This window comes from Phyllobates terribilis, unplaced genomic scaffold (genome assembly GCF_046119375.1).
Source record: "Phyllobates terribilis strain yellow unplaced genomic scaffold, ASM4611937v1 Scaffold_377__1_contigs__length_1856515, whole genome shotgun sequence".
Lineage (NCBI taxonomy): Eukaryota > Metazoa > Chordata > Amphibia > Anura > Dendrobatidae > Phyllobates > Phyllobates terribilis.
The window spans coordinates 664,627-678,428 of NW_027363137.1; the positions used below are offsets into that span (position 1 = coordinate 664,627).

The 13,802-nt window shown below is 49.7% G+C and overlaps 6 non-coding genes and 1 pseudogene across 6 annotated transcripts; all 7 read left to right on the forward strand.

Annotated features, from left to right (window-relative positions):
• The first annotated feature begins 488 nt into the window (after positions 1–488).
• Positions 489–679, forward strand: LOC141223677 (U2 spliceosomal RNA). The gene has a single exon (XR_012291241.1). It is a non-coding gene; the product is annotated as a U2 spliceosomal RNA (small nuclear RNA).
• Positions 680–1,794: 1,115 nt separating this feature from the next.
• On the forward strand, positions 1,795–1,892 carry LOC141223790 (U2 spliceosomal RNA; annotated as a pseudogene).
• Positions 1,893–7,437: 5,545 nt separating this feature from the next.
• LOC141223750 (U2 spliceosomal RNA) lies at positions 7,438–7,630 on the forward strand. The gene has a single exon (XR_012291309.1). It is a non-coding gene; the product is annotated as a U2 spliceosomal RNA (small nuclear RNA).
• A 1,115-nt stretch (positions 7,631–8,745) lies between these two features.
• Positions 8,746–8,936, forward strand: LOC141223678 (U2 spliceosomal RNA). The gene has a single exon (XR_012291242.1). It is a non-coding gene; the product is annotated as a U2 spliceosomal RNA (small nuclear RNA).
• A 1,115-nt stretch (positions 8,937–10,051) lies between these two features.
• Positions 10,052–10,242, forward strand: LOC141223681 (U2 spliceosomal RNA). Its single transcript, XR_012291244.1, has one exon. It is a non-coding gene; the product is annotated as a U2 spliceosomal RNA (small nuclear RNA).
• A 1,115-nt stretch (positions 10,243–11,357) lies between these two features.
• On the forward strand, positions 11,358–11,548 carry LOC141223682 (U2 spliceosomal RNA). The gene has a single exon (XR_012291245.1). It is a non-coding gene; the product is annotated as a U2 spliceosomal RNA (small nuclear RNA).
• Positions 11,549–12,663: 1,115 nt separating this feature from the next.
• LOC141223683 (U2 spliceosomal RNA) lies at positions 12,664–12,854 on the forward strand. The gene has a single exon (XR_012291246.1). It is a non-coding gene; the product is annotated as a U2 spliceosomal RNA (small nuclear RNA).
• The last annotated feature ends 948 nt before the right edge of the window (positions 12,855–13,802 follow it).

Below are 13,802 nucleotides of genomic sequence, written 5' to 3' on the forward strand. Positions count from 1 at the left end.
TCTCAGCGACATTCAGCCAGCCAGGTATCCTGCCTGCAGTAGATGGAATGTGGCAATGGAACGCTGGCTGCGCGTGTCATAATAGGCTCTGAGCCTTTATATACCTGTGCACAGCAGCAGCCACCTTCAGTCTGCTGCTGGACAGCCAGCAGCAGCAGCAGCAGGAGAGGTATGTAATCAGGAGCCCTCCTGCTAAGGGTAGACAGCTGCTCGTTCCACCCCACCCCCCGCCTTAATTGGTTCTCCTCCCTTCCAACGGTGTTGAGGCGGGTGGGAACAGCAGGGGGTGAAGGTGCTGTGTTTAAAGAGGTGGAGTTATGCAGATCTAAAACGCGTGGATTGCAGCAGCAGCAAGCCAAAAAGTGCAGGCATGTAAGGGATCTAGAGGTTGACAACATGTCTTCTTAACGGGAGTCCAGGAGCTCATCTCCACAAATGGACTTTTCAGGATCCTTGGGTGGCTCCGTAGTTTGAAACCAATTCTGGTTATCGCTTCTCGGCCTTTTGGCTAAGATCAAGTGTAGTATCTGTTCTTATCAGTTTAATATCTGATACGTCCCCTATCTGGGGACCATATATTAAATGGATTTTTAGAACAGGGAGATGGAAAAAGAGCTTGCTCTGTCCACTCCACGCATTGACCTGGTATTGCAGTATCTCCAGGACCGGTGCACCCCTTCTTTAATGCAGTTTCTAAAATCAGAAAGAATTGAATTCAATGTTTTTTGTTCATTTTGCTTGTTTGTCGGATTTTGGGATGGACTCTTTGGCTTTGCTTTTCTTCTCCTCATTGGATTTTTCATGTTCAAAGTTGCAGAAGCCAGATTACAAGCTCATTTTGGTTCAACTTCAGCAACTGTGCATTGCATTGCCATGTAATGTGATGCAATGCTATCTTTCTAGCTCTCCCTTTTTACTTCCTTTTGGATAAACAGACATATTAGGCAAGCATTTTGGAGCTTTCACCTAAATAACTACAGGTGGTGAGATAAGCTGCACAATATAATTGACCTTTCAGTATATTGTTGCACACACACCATCTATTTAGCAAATGCCCTTGTTATCAACAGCAGCCTTTTAAACTCACCTGAGCTAACAGGTATGTGCGCTGGTTACTCTGCTGCGCTTAAAATTTCTTTTTTGGTTTGCTACAATGCCTTTTCTGAAACGTTGTCTCCTTCTGCTGGAACACTGACTTCTTTCATTTAATGCCTGCAGACTATAAAAGAGAACCCAACCCAAAAAGTTTGGTTGATTAGTCTGTGGCATTCTGTTAAATTGTTGCTTATGGCGGTCTCTGTGAGCTTCTCAGCGACATTCAGCCAGCCAGGTATCCTGCCTGCAGTAGATGGAATGTGGCAATGGAACGCTGGCTGCGCGTGTCATAATAGGCTCTGAGCCTTTATATACCTGTGCACAGCAGCAGCCACCTTCAGTCTGCTGCTGGACAGCCAGCAGCAGCAGCAGCAGGAGAGGTATGTAATCAGGAGCCCTCCTGCTAAGGGTAGACAGCTGCTCGTTCCACCCCACCCCCCGCCTTAATTGGTTCTCCTCCCTTCCAACGGTGTTGAGGCGGGTGGGAACAGCAGGGGGTGAAGGTGCTGTGTTTAAAGAGGTGGAGTTATGCAGATCTAAAACGCGTGGATTGCAGCAGCAGCAAGCCGAAAAGTGCAGGCATGTAAGGGATCTAGAGGTTGACAACATGTCTTCTTAACGGGAGTCCAGGAGCTCATCTCCACAAATGGACTTTTCAGGATCCTTGGGTGGCTCCGTAGTTTGAAACCAATTCTGGTTATCGCTTCTCGGCCTTTTGGCTAAGATCAAGTGTAGTATCTGTTCTTTTAAGAACACAAGAGCTACGATCTACACTTGACGAGAGCGATCGAACTCAGAAGGAGAAGAGCTTCGGAGCCCAGCTGACATCGGAGAAGGAAGGCGGATATCGGTGGGAGGAAGAAGCTCTAAAGAATCCAGAAGAAGACGAAGACTCGGAGAAGAATTGGGCTGTCCTGTGGAATCTTCGAGGAAGAAAATCATCGAGACAAAGACCTTTCGGGGAATTTGTCCAGAACACGACGGGAGAAGAATCTGCATAGCTCCACCCATTCCGGGAAGAGTTCCAGATCCAGCTCCAAGAAGTAACTGCAGGAGCAAAGCCATGGCAAGCGCTGCGAGGAAGGCCGAAAAGAAGAGCCTGGAGCAGGGGACAGCCAGGAGGGCCCAGCCAGGAGCCGATTCTGACCCCAAGGACTCTGCCTCCACGAATGGCCAGCAGAAGGGACCCCAGAAGCCCCGCCACGAAGCTCCAGCCCTGGAGCCATGGATGCGGCAGACGGTGGCCCTGAAGCTGAAGGAAGTGGATGGGAGGGTGCCGGACATGTCCTCGGACGTGTTCTGCCAGAAGATGCTGCTGGATCGAGGCTTCTCCAGGTCGGACACCCTCAGCATCCAGACCTTCTTGACGGGGATCTTCTTCGTCACCTTCGCCACTGTGAACACCTGCAGGAGGTTCTGGGAAATGGTAAGCGCAAAAGGACCGGATAATTCTTTCTCTGCCTTTACAGGTAGCTGCCCTATCCAGAGGGACGAAAGGAGGATCACGGTCTCCATGCGCAACCCGCACACCCCAGGCCAAGACATCTGTACCTTCCTGAGACGCTTCTGTTTGGTTGTGAAGGAACCCTCTCACATCCTGAATGGACTCGGCTTCTGGACAGGTAAGTGGTCGGTGACCGTTAGACTTCACAGGGACCTGGCGTACTCAGACGGACTTCGGCACCTGCCCCCGACATTCTCCCTGGGCAACTCCTACGGCCTCATCTATTACCCGGACATGCCGCGGAACTGCAGGAGATGCGGCAAGAACGGCCACGAGATGAAGAACTGCAAGGAGGATGCCTGCAGGATTTGTCGAGTGACGGGACACAGCTCGAAGGACTGCCCGAAGAAGACGTCCTGCAACCTGTGTGGGCTGGCGGCTCATCTGTACAAGGATTGCCCCAAGCGTGAGAGATCCTGGGCATCGGTGGTTGCGACGACCCCAGCTCCGGAGGACAAGGCCCCGACGACCAGGCCTGTGAAGGTCAAGGACGCGACGACCAAGGCCCCAGCGGCCAAGGCCGAGACGACCAAGGCCAAAGCGGTCAAGGAGTCGGTGGCCAAAGCCCCAGCGACGGTCCCAGCAGTTCCGAAGCAGAAGAAAAAGTCAAAGGAGGGTAAGAGTTCTGTCACCCTTCTCTCGATCCCTCCCCCTGCCACCCCCGTCCAATCCCCCCCCACCCCGGCCACCCCTGCTGAGGATTCCACTTCCTCTTCCTCCTTCCCCTACTCCTCAGCAGGTGTCCTTTCCCCTGCCCCGGCAGCCACTCTCCCTCCCCAGACCATGGTAGCGGTGGAATTAACCTTTCCTCCACCTGCCGCTATCTATTCCGAGGAGGATTTTCCCCTTCTTGTCTCCCCAGTTCCAACTCGGGGAAAGAGGAAGGTGGAGGACAGCCCTGCTACTGAATCCTCCAAAAAGAAGATTCTGGATTTCGTAGGCGAAAAGGAGGTTACCCTCCCTGAGCCAGAAGAGATGGAGCACATGGTTGAGACCCTGGTGGCCGAGCCAGAAGAGGAGGAACTGGTGGTCGCCGAGATCGAGGCCGCGCTGCTTGACCAGATGGAGGAAGAGGGCCTGCTGGTGATCCCGTCACCAGCAGTCAACACCGACGAGGGACCACCCGACCGGAGTGGTAACTAAGGTGTATTGCCTGCGCTAACTTTTTCTTTTTTCCCTACATGATGGCTAATATTAACTTATTTTCCATTAATGTCAGGAGCATCAAGGACAAGTTCAGACGTCAGACTATTTATGCCTTCCTTACTTCCCAGTTGTGTGATGTTTATATGTTGCAGGAATGTTCCCTTCCCTCCTCTAGGTCCTTCAAACATCTGACCAGGGAGTGGTCCCACGGTCCATCCTACTGGTCCGGTGAGGGTGACTGCAAGTCTGCGGGGGTCGCAATTCTGATCAGGGGGGGGCGCATTCACGCTTGAGTCCGTCCAGGAGCTCATCTGCGGCAGGGCTCTTGTTGTAGATGGCAACTGGGCGGGAGAACCTGTCAGGTTCATCAACGTGTATGCGTCCCCACTGAAGAATGAGCGTTTGGAGCTTTTCCAGACCCTGCGGCTTCAGCTTGCCACCACCAGGACCTTAGTGATGGCCGGGGATTTCAACTGCCCCATCGAGGAGGATGGTCGTAGTTCTGGCACATCTGCCAAGTTAGACATCACGTCCTAGCTGCTCATCGAGATGGTAACCGAGGCCTCTCTTCAGGACGTGGTGGGCTCCATGGGGAGAGGCTCCACAAACTATTCGTGGAGCCGACCCGATGGCTCACTCCACTCCAGGATTGACTTTGTGTTCACCTCTCGGGCAGTCAGGCAGAGTAGGCACTCGATGGTCCCCTGCTTCTTCTCCGACCACAGAGCCATTCACTTACAAGGTGTCCTCGGCGACGGTTTTCCGTCCGGCCCCGGCTCCTGGAAGCTGAATTGTGCTCTGCTGGCTCAGGATGAAGTCGTGGAGGAGCTGAGAGCAGCCTACGCAATGTGGCAGTCCTACAAGGGTAGCTTCCAAACAGTCTCTGATTGGTGGGAATATGTTAAACTTGAGTTTCGCTGTTTCTTTCAGGCCAAGGGTCGACAACAGGCGTGTGAGAAGCGGAGGGACTTCAGAGGGCTGCAGCGCGAGCTGCGGTCGCTGCAGGACCTTCTTCACTGCGGCTGGGACGTGAGGGAGGAGCTGGAGGAGACCAAGAAGAGCCTGAAAAGGCACTTTGAGGAGGAGTCCAAGCGAATCGTCTTCCGTTCCAAAGTGGAGAATCTGGAGAAGGGTGAGAAATGTAACTCATTCTTTTTCAGGAAACTTCATGCCGGTCACACGCCCCTGAACGAGCTGCGAGACGAGAGCGGAAACATGCGACGTGGGAAGGAGGACGTGATGAAGGTCGTCAGCGACTGCTACAGCGAACTCTACTCCCACAAGACTACCGACCCCGACGCTGCTGATAAGTTCCTGTCAGGTATCACTAACCATCTTGATCCTGCAGGCACGGCAGCCTTGGACAAACCTCTGATGGTGGGCGAATTGCTCTCTGCCGCTAAATCCTTTAGGACCGGCAGGACCCCGGGCAGTGATGGTCTTCCAGTGGAGCTCTATGTAGCGCTGGGAGACCTCATCTGTCCGGACCTGTTGGACCTGTACGAGGAGATGGTGGTGGAGGGTAGAATGCCTCCATCTTTGAGGGAAGGAATGGTCACGATCCTGTACAAGCGGAAGGGAGAGAGGTGCGACCTGAGGAATTGGCGTCCCATCACTCTGCTCAACGTGGACTACAAGATCCTGGCCAAGACGATGGCGACACGACTTAAGACGGTCATCGGACGGATCATCCACCCGGACCAGACCTGCGGCATCCCTGAACGTCGCATCGCAGACAGCCTCGCTCTCGTGCGGGACACGGTCGAGTACATCAAAGTCCGCCGCGCACACGCGGCCCTGGTCTCCTTGGATCAGGAGAAGGCCTTCGACCGGGTTTCCCACGAGTTCATGGGCCGAGCTCTGCACCGGTTAGGTTTGGGTAACATGTTTTGTTCGTATGTCCGTCTGATGTATTTTGATATCCACAGCTCGGTGTTGGTGAACGGCTGGAAGACTGACCCCTTCCCTGTCCTCTCTGGGGTCAGACAAGGCTGCCCTCTATCACCTCTTCTTTTTGTTTGTGTTATAGAACTCTTCGCAGAGGCTATCCGGCAGAATGGAGAGATCAGAGGGATCACCGCACCGGGTCCGGGACGACACGAGGTCAAGTGCTCGCTCTACATGGACGACGTCACCGTCTTCTGCGCTGATCGTGGTTCAGTCGACGCCCTCGTCCAGACGTGTGAGAGGTTCGGCCGGGCTTCAGGGGCCAAAGTCAACTGCAGGAAGTCGGAAGCCATGCTCTTCGGGGATTGGCAGCCGGCCTCCTCCGCCCCCTTCCCCTTCAACATTCAACCGGATTTCCTCAAGGTGCTGGGAGTCTGGTTCGGGAAGGAAGGAGCGGCCCTCAAGTCCTGGCAAGAACGCTTGGCCAAGGTGAAGCAACGGATCGGACTCTGGAGCCTCAGACACCTCACTTGTGAGGGTAAGGCACTCGTCCTGCGTAATGAGGTCCTGCCCGTCTTGCAGTACACGGCGCAGGCCTGGCCCCCACACGTCACTGTGTGCAGGGCCATTACCAGGACAGTGTTTCACTTTGTCTGGGGATCCAAGATGGACAGAGTCAGGCGGGCCGTCATGTACGAGGAGCCTCGCAAGGGTGGGAAGGGCGTTCCAGATATCCCCACCCTCCTGCGATCCTCTTTTGTGTGTGATTGTGTCCGCCGGACTTTGCAAGTCAAGAATGGCTCCGCGGGCAGGTCCATGTCTCGCTTCTTCCTGCTTCCTCTTTGGAGGCGACTCGGCTGGGACAAGTGGGACAGCTCCTTCCCCTACAACTGGACGACGCCATGGTTCTACGGAGACGTCGTTCGATTTGTGGGGGAACATCAACTGGAGGGACTCAAGCCCGACTTGTGGAAGCCCAAAACTATCCACAAGCTCATCAGAGCCAAGGATGACGTGGAGAACATCACAGGACTTCACCAGGACACGCTGGAGACTGTGTGGACAAATGTGTCGTCTGACAGGCTGACCAACGGGCACAAGGACTTGTCGTGGATGGCGATTCAGGGCGGACTGCCCGTCCGGTCAGTCATGCATGCCCGGAACCTGTGCAAGACCCGGTACTGCCCAAGGTGCCCCTTCGTGGAGGAAACATCTTTGCACACTTTTTGGGACTGCGGATTTGCACAGCGCCTGTTGACTGCCCTTGAGGACGACCTGAGGAACTCTGTCCCCAGGGCGAGCCTATCGCACCATTCTGTGTTTTACGGACTCTTCCCTGGGGTTCATACCGTCGGAGCCATCCAGGAGGCTTGGCGACTTATGAACTGCTTCAAGGATGCCGTTTGGGTCGCCAGGAACCGGCTCATCTTGAGGAGGGAGAGGATGTCCATCCAGGACTGCCGCAGGCTGATCCACAGCCTGCTCAGAGACTATTCCATCATGGACGGTCCGGAGGACGAGGACGAGGACTAAACCCCTCCTCCCCCTCTCCCCTTATGTGTCTTGTCTTTCAATAAAGCTTCGGGCCTGTGATTTTCCCCTCCCCATCCCCTTTTTCCCAATCCCCATCCCTTATCACGGTTCGTCGTACTGTATTGATTGACATGCTTTTTCTTTCAGATTGAGTGTTTTGTGTAGCATAGGGGTGTGATGTGTCTAGTTAGTGCGTCGTATCCTCATGCTATGTAAATATGATGTAGAATTCTGTGTGTACTGGGCTGCGGCACTGTACACTGTCTGTTAACTTATTTTTTGTGCTAATAAAAGATATATTCAATCAAAAAATCTGTTCTTATCAGTTTAATATCTGATACGTCCCCTATCTGGGGACCATATATAAAATGGATTTTTAGAACAGGGAGATGGAAAAAGAGCTTGCTCTGTCCACTCCACGCATTGACCTGGTATTGCAGTATCTCCAGGACCGGTGCACCCCTTCTTTAATGCAGTTTCTAAAATCAGAAAGAATTGAATTCAATGTTTTTTGTTCATTTTGCTTGTTTGTCGGATTTTGGAATGGACTCTTTGGCTTTGCTTTTCTTCTCCTCATTGGATTTTTCATGTTCAAAGTTGCAGAAGCCAGATTACAAGCTCATTTTGGTTCAACTTCAGCAACTGTGCATTGCATTGCCATGTAATGTGATGCAATGCTATCTTTCTAGCTCTCCCTTTTTACTTCCTTTTGGATAAACAGACATATTAGGCAAGCATTTTGGAGCTTTCACCTAAATAACTACAGGTGGTGAGATAAGCTGCACAATATAATTGACCTTTCAGTATATTGTTGCACACACACCATCTATTTAGCAAATGCCCTTGTTATCAACAGCAGCCTTTTAAACTCACCTGAGCTAACAGGTATGTGCGCTGGTTACTCTGCTGCGCTTAAAATTTCTTTTTTGGTTTGCTACAATGCCTTTTCTGAAACGTTGTCTCCTTCTGCTGGAACACTGACTTCTTTCATTTAATGCCTGCAGACTATAAAAGAGAACCCAACCCAAAAAGTTTGGTTGATTAGTCTGTGGCATTCTGTTAAACTGTTGCTTATGGCGGTCTCTGTGAGCTTCTCAGCGACATTCAGCCAGCCAGGTATCCTGCCTGCAGTAGATGGAATGTGGCAATGGAACGCTGGCTGCGCGTGTCATAATAGGCTCTGAGCCTTTATATACCTGTGCACAGCAGCAGCCACCTTCAGTCTGCTGCTGGACAGCCAGCAGCAGCAGCAGCAGGAGAGGTATGTAATCAGGAGCCCTCCTGCTAAGGGTAGACAGCTGCTCGTTCCACCCCACCCCCCGCCTTAATTGGTTCTCCTCCCTTCCAACGGTGTTGAGGCGGGTGGGAACAGCAGGGGGTGAAGGTGCTGTGTTTAAAGAGGTGGAGTTATGCAGATCTAAAACGCGTGGATTGCAGCAGCAGCAAGCCGAAAAGTGCAGGCATGTAAGGGATCTAGAGGTTGACAACATGTCTTCTTAACGGGAGTCCAGGAGCTCATCTCCACAAATGGACTTTTCAGGATCCTTGGGTGGCTCCGTAGTTTGAAACCAATTCTGGTTATCGCTTCTCGGCCTTTTGGCTAAGATCAAGTGTAGTATCTGTTCTTATCAGTTTAATATCTGATACGTCCCCTATCTGGGGACCATATATTAAATGGATTTTTAGAACAGGGAGATGGAAAAAGAGCTTGCTCTGTCCACTCCACGCATTGACCTGGTATTGCAGTATCTCCAGGACCGGTGCACCCCTTCTTTAATGCAGTTTCTAAAATCAGAAAGAATTGAATTCAATGTTTTTTGTTCATTTTGCTTGTTTGTCGGATTTTGGGATGGACTCTTTGGCTTTGCTTTTCTTCTCCTCATTGGATTTTTCATGTTCAAAGTTGCAGAAGCCAGATTACAAGCTCATTTTGGTTCAACTTCAGCAACTGTGCATTGCATTGCCATGTAATGTGATGCAATGCTATCTTTCTAGCTCTCCCTTTTTACTTCCTTTTGGATAAACAAACATATTAGGCAAGCATTTTGGAGCTTTCACCTAAATAACTACAGGTGGTGAGATAAGCTGCACAATATAATTGACCTTTCAGTATATTGTTGCACACACACCATCTATTTAGCAAATGCCCTTGTTATCAACAGCAGCCTTTTAAACTCACCTGAGCTAACAGGTATGTGCGCTGGTTACTCTGCTGCGCTTAAAATTTCTTTTTTGGTTTGCTACAATGCCTTTTCTGAAACGTTGTCTCCTTCTGCTGGAACACTGACTTCTTTCATTTAATGCCTGCAGACTATAAAAGAGAACCCAACCCAAAAAGTTTGGTTGATTAGTCTGTGGTATTCTGTTAAACTGTTGCTTATGGCGGTCTCTGTGAGCTTCTCAGCGACATTCAGCCAGCCAGGTATCCTGCCTGCAGTAGATGGAATGTGGCAATGGAACGCTGGCTGCGCGTGTCATAATAGGCTCTGAGCCTTTATATACCTGTGCACAGCAGCAGCCACCTTCAGTCTGCTGCTGGACAGCCAGCAGCAGCAGCAGCAGGAGAGGTATGTAATCAGGAGCCCTCCTGCTAAGGGTAGACAGCTGCTCGTTCCACCCCACCCCCCGCCTTAATTGGTTCTCCTCCCTTCCAACGGTGTTGAGGCGGGTGGGAACAGCAGGGGGTGAAGGTGCTGTGTTTAAAGAGGTGGAGTTATGCAGATCTAAAACGCGTGGATTGCAGCAGCAGCAAGCCGAAAAGTGCAGGCATGTAAGGGATCTAGAGGTTGACAACATGTCTTCTTAACGGGAGTCCAGGAGCTCATCTCCACAAATGGACTTTTCAGGATCCTTGGGTGGCTCCGTAGTTTGAAACCAATTCTGGTTATCGCTTCTCGGCCTTTTGGCTAAGATCAAGTGTAGTATCTGTTCTTATCAGTTTAATATCTGATACGTCCCCTATCTGGGGACCATATATTAAATGGATTTTTAGAACAGGGAGATGGAAAAAGAGCTTGCTCTGTCCACTCCACGCATTGACCTGGTATTGCAGTATCTCCAGGACCGGTGCACCCCTTCTTTAATGCAGTTTCTAAAATCAGAAAGAATTGAATTCAATGTTTTTTGTTCATTTTGCTTGTTTGTCGGATTTTGGGATGGACTCTTTGGCTTTGCTTTTCTTCTCCTCATTGGATTTTTCATGTTCAAAGTTGCAGAAGCCAGATTACAAGCTCATTTTGGTTCAACTTCAGCAACTGTGCATTGCATTGCCATGTAATGTGATGCAATGCTATCTTTCTAGCTCTCCCTTTTTACTTCCTTTTGGATAAACAAACATATTAGGCAAGCATTTTGGAGCTTTCACCTAAATAACTACAGGTGGTGAGATAAGCTGCACAATATAATTGACCTTTCAGTATATTGTTGCACACACACCATCTATTTAGCAAATGCCCTTGTTATCAACAGCAGCCTTTTAAACTCACCTGAGCTAACAGGTATGTGCGCTGGTTACTCTGCTGCGCTTAAAATTTCTTTTTTGGTTTGCTACAATGCCTTTTCTGAAACGTTGTCTCCTTCTGCTGGAACACTGACTTCTTTCATTTAATGCCTGCAGACTATAAAAGAGAACCCAACCCAAAAAGTTTGGTTGATTAGTCTGTGGTATTCTGTTAAACTGTTGCTTATGGCGGTCTCTGTGAGCTTCTCAGCGACATTCAGCCAGCCAGGTATCCTGCCTGCAGTAGATGGAATGTGGCAATGGAACGCTGGCTGCGCGTGTCATAATAGGCTCTGAGCCTTTATATACCTGTGCACAGCAGCAGCCACCTTCAGTCTGCTGCTGGACAGCCAGCAGCAGCAGCAGCAGGAGAGGTATGTAATCAGGAGCCCTCCTGCTAAGGGTAGACAGCTGCTCGTTCCACCCCACCCCCCGCCTTAATTGGTTCTCCTCCCTTCCAACGGTGTTGAGGCGGGTGGGAACAGCAGGGGGTGAAGGTGCTGTGTTTAAAGAGGTGGAGTTATGCAGATCTAAAACGCGTGGATTGCAGCAGCAGCAAGCCGAAAAGTGCAGGCATGTAAGGGATCTAGAGGTTGACAACATGTCTTCTTAACGGGAGTCCAGGAGCTCATCTCCACAAATGGACTTTTCAGGATCCTTGGGTGGCTCCGTAGTTTGAAACCAATTCTGGTTATCGCTTCTCGGCCTTTTGGCTAAGATCAAGTGTAGTATCTGTTCTTATCAGTTTAATATCTGATACGTCCCCTATCTGGGGACCATATATTAAATGGATTTTTAGAACAGGGAGATGGAAAAAGAGCTTGCTCTGTCCACTCCACGCATTGACCTGGTATTGCAGTATCTCCAGGACCGGTGCACCCCTTCTTTAATGCAGTTTCTAAAATCAGAAAGAATTGAATTCAATGTTTTTTGTTCATTTTGCTTGTTTGTCGGATTTTGGGATGGACTCTTTGGCTTTGCTTTTCTTCTCCTCATTGGATTTTTCATGTTCAAAGTTGCAGAAGCCAGATTACAAGCTCATTTTGGTTCAACTTCAGCAACTGTGCATTGCATTGCCATGTAATGTGATGCAATGCTATCTTTCTAGCTCTCCCTTTTTACTTCCTTTTGGATAAACAGACATATTAGGCAAGCATTTTGGAGCTTTCACCTAAATAACTACAGGTGGTGAGATAAGCTGCACAATATAATTGACCTTTCAGTATATTGTTGCACACACACCATCTATTTAGCAAATGCCCTTGTTATCAACAGCAGCCTTTTAAACTCACCTGAGCTAACAGGTATGTGCGCTGGTTACTCTGCTGCGCTTAAAATTTCTTTTTTGGTTTGCTACAATGCCTTTTCTGAAACGTTGTCTCCTTCTGCTGGAACACTGACTTCTTTCATTTAATGCCTGCAGACTATAAAAGAGAACCCAACCCAAAAAGTTTGGTTGATTAGTCTGTGGCATTCTGTTAAACTGTTGCTTATGGCGGTCTCTGTGAGCTTCAAAGCGACATTCAGCCAGCCAGGTATCCTGCCTGCAGTAGATGGAATGTGGCAATGGAACGCTGGCTGCGCGTGTCATAATAGGCTCTGAGCCTTTATATACCTGTGCACAGCAGCAGCCACCTTCAGTCTGCTGCTGGACAGCCAGCAGCAGCAGCAGCAGGAGAGGTATGTAATCAGGAGCCCTCCTGCTAAGGGTAGACAGCTGCTCGTTCCACCCCACCCCCCGCCTTAATTGGTTCTCCTCCCTTCCAACGGTGTTGAGGCGGGTGGGAACAGCAGGGGGTGAAGGTGCTGTGTTTAAAGAGGTGGAGTTATGCAGATCTAAAACGCGTGGATTGCAGCAGCAGCAAGCCGAAAAGTGCAGGCATGTAAGGGATCTAGAGGTTGACAACATGTCTTCTTAACAGGAGTCCAGGAGCTCATCTCCACAAATGGACTTTTCAGGATCCTTGGGTGGCTCCGTAGTTTGAAACCAATTCTGGTTATCGCTTCTCGGCCTTTTGGCTAAGATCAAGTGTAGTATCTGTTCTTATCAGTTTAATATCTGATACGTCCCCTATCTGGGGACCATATATTAAATGGATTTTTAGAACAGGGAGATGGAAAAAGAGCTTGCTCTGTCCACTCCACGCATTGACCTGGTATTGCAGTATCTCCAGGACCGGTGCACCCCTTCTTTAATGCAGTTTCTAAAATCAGAAAGAATTGAATTCAATGTTTTTTGTTCATTTTGCTTGTTTGTCGGATTTTGGGATGGACTCTTTGGCTTTGCTTTTCTTCTCCTCATTGGATTTTTCATGTTCAAAGTTGCAGAAGCCAGATTACAAGCTCATTTTGGTTCAACTTCAGCAACTGTGCATTGCATTGCCATGTAATGTGATGCAATGCTATCTTTCTAGCTCTCCCTTTTTACTTCCTTTTGGATAAACAGACATATTAGGCAAGCATTTTGGAGCTTTCACCTAAATAACTACAGGTGGTGAGATAAGCTGCACAATATAATTGACCTTTCAGTATATTGTTGCACACACACCATCTATTTAGCAAATGCCCTTGTTATCAACAGCAGCCTTTTAAACTCACCTGAGCTAACAGGTATGTGCGCTGGTTACTCTGCTGCGCTTAAAATTTCTTTTTTGGTTTGCTACAATGCCTTTTCTGAAACGTTGTCTCCTTCTGCTGGAACACTGACTTCTTTCATTTAATGCCTGCAGACTATAAAAGAGAACCCAACCCAAAAAGTTTGGTTGATTAGTCTGTGGCATTCTGTTAAACTGTTGCTTATGGCGGTCTCTGTGAGCTTCTCAGCGACATTCAGCCAGCCAGGTATCCTGCCTGCAGTAGATGGAATGTGGCAATGGAACGCTGGCTGCGCGTGTCATAATAGGCTCTGAGCCTTTATATACCTGTGCACAGCAGCAGCCACCTTCAGTCTGCTGCTGGACAGCCAGCAGCAGCAGCAGCAGGAGAGGTATGTAATCAGGAGCCCTCCTGCTAAGGGTAGACAGCTGCTCGTTCCACCCCACCCCCCGCCTTAATTGGTTCTCCTCCCTTCCAACGGTGTTGAGGCGGGTGGGAACAGCAGGGGGTGAAGGTGCTGTGTTTAAAGAGGTGGAGTTATGC